This window comes from Chenopodium album, chromosome 8 (assembly GCF_948465745.1).
Source record: "Chenopodium album chromosome 8, dcCheAlbu1.1, whole genome shotgun sequence".
Classification (NCBI taxonomy): domain Eukaryota; kingdom Viridiplantae; phylum Streptophyta; class Magnoliopsida; order Caryophyllales; family Amaranthaceae; genus Chenopodium; species Chenopodium album.
Genome location: NC_137841.1, coordinates 57,615,659 through 57,621,826, shown reverse-complemented (window position 1 = coordinate 57,621,826; position 6,168 = coordinate 57,615,659). Strand labels below are relative to the sequence as shown.

General features: G+C 39.2%; 1 non-coding gene across 1 annotated transcript; it reads left to right on the top strand.

Annotated features, from left to right (window-relative positions):
* The first annotated feature begins 597 nt into the window (after nt 1-597).
* On the top strand, nt 598-704 carry LOC145557157 (small nucleolar RNA R71). Its single transcript, XR_014092213.1, has one exon. It is a non-coding gene; the product is annotated as a small nucleolar RNA R71 (small nucleolar RNA).
* The last annotated feature ends 5,464 nt before the right edge of the window (nt 705-6,168 follow it).

Genomic DNA, 6,168 nt, shown 5'->3' with positions numbered 1-6,168 from the left:
TATTTTTGAGGAGGTGGAGGAGCGGGTTGGTTATATTGTTGCCTTTGTTGGTTTTGGTCCCTTTGGTTAGGGTGACAGTAAGGAGCTTGTTGGTTTTATGGATGAGATTGATTGTATTAATTTTGAGGGGGGCCTTGATTTTGTTGTTTCCAACCCGTGTTTTGTTGGGGTTTCCAACCATGATTTTAGGGTTAAGAGTATTGGTCGTTTCTTTGCACAATAGCCGCAGCTTGTTCTTGGTTAGTTTAGTTGCAATAGGAGGACAATTGATCATTTCCTTCACAAGTTTCACAAGACATGACTTGTTGTGAAGAAGAGCTTGGAGATGTAAGCGTGGCTTGATCTAGTTTGTGAGCTAGCATGTCAAACTTTGATGCAATAAGGTCTATTGCACTAAGGTCGTGGATTCCGCCCTTCTTTGCTTGAGGTTGCCGTCTATCACCTCCGTATGCATAGTGCTTTGCCACTTCTTCAATCATCTTGTATGCATCATCCACCGATAGCTTTTTAAGGCTACCGCCGGCCCCGTTATCAAGGTTGGCCCTTGAAGTAGGAGTAAAACCATCATAAAAGCTTTGAACAATGATCCATGATGTAAAACCATGGTGTGGGCATTTTCTAGTGTAGTCCTTGAAACGCTCCCAAGCTTCACTTAAGGTTTCATCAATCTCTTGGTTAAAATTGGTGATTTTCCTTCTTAGTTCGGCAGTTTTTTCGGGTGGACAATACTTTCCAAGGAAAGCTCTAGTGACTTCATCCCATGTGGTCAATGATCCTTCTTCTACCGTTCTCAACCAATGCTTTGCTTTGTCACGGAGGGAGAATTGAAACATGTGCATACGAATGAACTCTTCCGTAATGTTGTTTTGCTTGATGGTTGTGCACAATTCGAGAAAGTTGTCCAAATGAGAAAAAGGACACTCATGAGAACTCCCACCAAATTGATCACTTTGTATCATACAGATGAGTTGAGGTGAAAGCTCAAAATTATTTGCATTCGTAGTAGGGAGACGTATGCCACTCCGAAGTGTGAAGGCATTAGGGTGGTCATAATCTCGTAACAATGGTGGAGGAGGATTGTTATCACCCATGTTATCTTCTTCGTTGGTTGCAAATATTTCCTCTTGATCAGAATCCGAATATACAATAGAGAACTCGGGTGTGCCTTGCAAAAGCCTCCTCACGTTTCTCAAAGTCTTATTTAACTCTGGATCAACGGGAATAAGCGGTGATTACTTACTCTTCCGTGTCATGCAAGGTCAAACAAAGCTAAGAAAAACGTTAGCAATGACTATCACAAGTTGAAAACACAAATATACAAAAATAAATAAGAAAAATTATGATACAAATATACACACTTAGACTCATTCAACAATAATACATTCAATGTGACTTTGCCTCCCCGGCAACGGCGCCAAAATTTGATAGGCCGTCGTCGAGCCTACCAAAGATAAAGTCCTATCTTGGTCTCACTAGCTAATAGCAAGGGTAAGAAAGGGTCGAACCCAAGAGAGGCGTTGAATCAACCACCGAAATACTACCGCATAAATAAGCTAAATGAAGTCGAAATTGGTTTGGTTTTATGTAACAAGTACTAGTTCAAGTCAACTACATCTAGGAGGAGATTAACAATATTTAGAGAGTTCTAGGGCTTGGGATATGCCACTCAATTTCCTAACAAATCACAATTAGCAAGTAGCAAACAATGGTAATTTGAGGGGATAATATAGGGGAAGTCATTTAAAGCACCCAACTACTCTCTCAAGCTAGATGGATTACTCGAATTATGAATACAACCTACTCTTGTGGTTACAAAGCATAAAACAAGTATTAAAGCATAATCACGATGACAAAAACATTCCCTTGACTAGAAATTCCTATTCTCATGGCATTTCAAGCCAATTAAGCATAAGGGATCTAACTCAAGTTCATCTCTCGATCCTTCGTTGAGAAAGCTTAGATAATAGTTCTAGCAATGGCCATATACAAGAACTAAGCAATTAAACCATTTAAGCTCAACTAATTAACACCCAAAAATTACCAAATTAACACATGCAACAAGTAATTAGTGACTACATTGAGGGTTTTACCCAAACCCTAGAAAATTAGACTACTCACAATCCATGGAGATTAAAGCAATTAAGGATTTCAAGTAACTCATCAACAAGAATAAACTAAAGATTAAGCTAAATAACAATCTAAGCATACAAGATTTAAGCAAGATAATTAACAATCAAAGCAATTAAAATGAAAGAGAAGAGTGAGAAAATGTTACTAGAAGCTTCAACTTGAATATCAATGGTGGAACTTGTCTTCTACAATGATTGAGAATGAAATTTCCAAGCTAATAATTATAATCTAACTAATCATTTGAGAATATTTGTGTTTCTACAATTGCAAACTAAGAGGAAGCACTAAAAACTTGGATGCCGTACAATAGAGCTCAAAGGGTTATTTGTAAAGACCCCCAAATAAAAAGGACGGAGAAAACAAGAGTCGAGCACTGCTACAGGTCAGCACAGACGTGCTGAGGTTGGCACGGACGTGCAGCTATACCTGCACGGACGTGCTAAGGTTGGCACGGGCGTGCACCTGGGAGTCAGAAGGTACCGTTTTAGTCAGGGCATCCTGCACGGACGTGCCAAATATGGCACGGACGTGCAGGCCTCGTTCAGAAGAATCAGTTTTGAAACTGATTTGGGCTGAGCAACCTGCACAGACGTGCAGGATCAGGCACGGACGTGTTGAATATCCTGCACGGACGTGCTGAGTTCTGCACGGACGTGCAGGCCTTGAAAGCAGTAGGCAGTAGCTTCTGGTCGTGCTGGAACACTTCTACATGGACGTGCCATACTTTGCACGTTCGTGCAGACTCTCTAAGGCCTTTATCTTCACTTTTCTTCGGTTTTAGAGAGTATGCAACCGAAGAAAAGTGAAGATAAAGGCCTTAGAGAGTCTAAAACCAAAGAAAAGTGAAGATAAAGGCCTTAGAGAGTCTGCACGGACGTGCAAAGTATGGCATGTCTGTGTAGAAGTGTTCCAGCACGACCAGAAGCTACTGCCTACTACTTTCAAGGCCTGCACGTCCGTGAAGAACTCAGCACGTCCGTGCAGGATATTCAACACGTCCGTGCCTGATCCTGCACGTCCGTTCAGGTTGCTCAGCCCAAATCAGTTTCAAAACTGATTCTTCTGAACAAGGCCTGCACGTCCGTGCCATATTTGGCACGTCCGTGCAGGATGCCCTGACTAAAACAGTACCTTCTGCCTCCCAGGTGCACGCCCGTGCCAACCTCAGCACGTCCGTGCAGGTATAGCTGCACGTCCGTGCCAACCTCAGTACGTCCGTGCTGACCTGTAGCCGTGCCCGACTATTGTTTTCTCCGTCCTTTTTATTTGGGGGTCTTTATAAATAACCCTTTGAGCTCAATTGTACGGCATCCAAGTTTTTAGTGCTTCCTCTTAGTTTGCAATTGTAGAAACACAAATATTTTCAAATCATTAGTTAGATTATAATTATTAGCTTGGAAATTTCATTCTCAATCATTGTAGAAGACAAGTTCCACCATTGATATTCAAGTTGAAGCTTCTAATAACATTTCCTCACTCTTTTCTTCCATTTTAATTGCTTTGATTGTTAATTATCTTGCTTAAATCTTGTATGCTTAGATTGTTATTTAGCTTAATCTTTAGTTAATTCTTGTTGATGAGTTACTTGAAATCCTTAATTGCTTTAATCTCCATGGATTGTGAGTAGTCTAATTTTCTAGGGTTTGGGTAAAACCCTAAATGTAGTCACTAATTACTTGTTGCATGTGTTAATTTGGGAATTCTTGGGTGTTAATTAGTTGAGCTTAAGTGGTTTAATTGCTTAGTTCTTGTATATGGCCATTGCTAGAACTATTATCTAAGCTTTCTCAACGAAGGATCGAGAGATGAACTTGAGTTAGTTCACTTATGCTTAATTGACTTGAAATGCCATGAGAATAGGAATTTCCAGTCAAGGGAATGTTTTTGTCATCGTGATTATGCTTTGTAACCACGAGAGTAGGTTGTATTCATAATTCGAGTAATCCCTCTAGCTTGAGAGAGTAGTTGGGTGCTTTAGATGACTTCCCCTATATTATCCCCTCAAATTACCATTGTTTGCTACTTGCTAATTGTGATTTGTGAGGAAATTGAGTGGCATATCCCAAGCCCTAGAACTCTCTAAATATTGTTAATCTCCCCCTAGCTTTAGTTGACTTGAACTAGTACTTTTTACATAAAACCAAACCAATTTCGACTTCATTTAGCTTATTTATGCGGTAGTATTTCGGTGGTTGATTCAACGCCTCTATTGGGTTCGACCCTTTCTTACCCTTGTTATTAGCTAGTGAGACCAAGATAGGACTTTATCTTTGGTAGGCTCGACGACGGCCTATCAAATTTTGATTTGATAGGCCGTCGTCTAGCCTACCAAAGATAAAAACCTAACTTGGTCTCTCTAATGGGTAGAGAGGGCAAGTAAGGGTCGATCCCACCAGGACTAAGGGGAGCACTAACAAGTATGGATTTGTGATAAGCTAAGTCAAGTCTTTTTGGGTTTTGAGTTATAATGAAAAACTACAAACAATAATAAAAAGGATCTTGGGAAGGTATCCACCAATTAAATTATTCACAAACTACAATTTAAGATACAAAACATAGCAATTTGGGGATAAATTACGGGAAGTCATCTAAGGCACCCAACTACTCTCTCAAGCTAGAGGGATTACTCGAGTCATGAATACAACCTACTCTCGTGGTTACAAAGCATAAAACAAGTGTTAAAGCATTATCACGATGACATAAACATTCCCTTGACTGGAAATTCCTATTCTCATGGCATTTCAAGTCAATTAAGCATAAGAGAGCTAACTCAAGTTCATCTCTCGATCCTTCGTTCAGAAAGCTTAGATAAATAGTTCTAGCAATGGCCACTTACAAGAACTAACAATGGAACCACTTAAACTTAACTAATTCATATTGCACATTAGCTAAATCAACACATGCAAATAAGTATTTGTGAATTCATTAATGGTTTCAACCATCCCAAGTAAAAGAACTACTCACACATCATTATAAATTGCAAAACTAAAGTAGTAAACTACTAAGAACATGAATCCAAACACTAATTTAACAAAAACAAGTAATAAAACTATAAAAGATACAAACAATAAGTAATTAAAGTAATAAAATAAGAGAGAGAGTAAGAAATTCTCATTGATAATGCAAGAAATAACCAAATCTTCAAGTCTCCTTCCTTCAATTCTTCATATTCCAAGCTTTCAACAAGTTTTTCACACTTTCTCTCTCTAGAAAATGAGAGTTTCTCTCTCTAAAAATCCTAACCTAAGCTAAAACTACTGTAAGAAGATCTCTCTTTACAAATGAAGCCAAAGAGGTATTATATAACCCCCAAGTAAAAGGACGGAGAACACGAGGAAACGACCCGTCTACAGGTCGGCACGGACGTGCCAAAGGTTTCACGGACGTGCAGACCTATTAAAATATGACCAGTAGCTACTGCCTGACCTTGCACGGACGTGCTTCATTTGGCACGGACGTGCAGTGACTTGCACGGACGTGCCACTTATTGGCACGGACGTGCAACTCTTTTCTGGCGAAATAACTTATTTTTGGAAGGTCATAACTTCTTCGTTACTCATTGGAATAAGGCATATGACCTGTCGTTGGAAAGCTCTTGAGATGAACTTTAATTCAAAATTTGAATCACTTGAAAATGTTGAGTGGAACAAAAGTTATGGTCAGTTGAACTTGACCTTAGTGCAAAAATCCTTCCAAAACTTTCCAAAAGCTTTACATTTCTCTTTAAGGCACTCATCCTTCTTCCTTAATTGTTCTATCAACCAAGCTTTCCCTTCTCCTTGTTCACTCATGCTTGATCACGTCCATATATAGTGCTAAAAATAGCTACATTACATCAAAAACACAAACAACCCGTGAAGCATGGATAGTACAAAATTTGTATAAAAATAGGATAAATAATGAACTTTGATGTCGAATAATCACGAAAACAAGGTTCAAAAGTACCCTAAAATCATACCAAATAACAAGTTATCAAATCCCCCCATACTAAGCTTTTGCTAGTCCTCGAGCAAAACAAACATGTCAAATCAAGAAGGA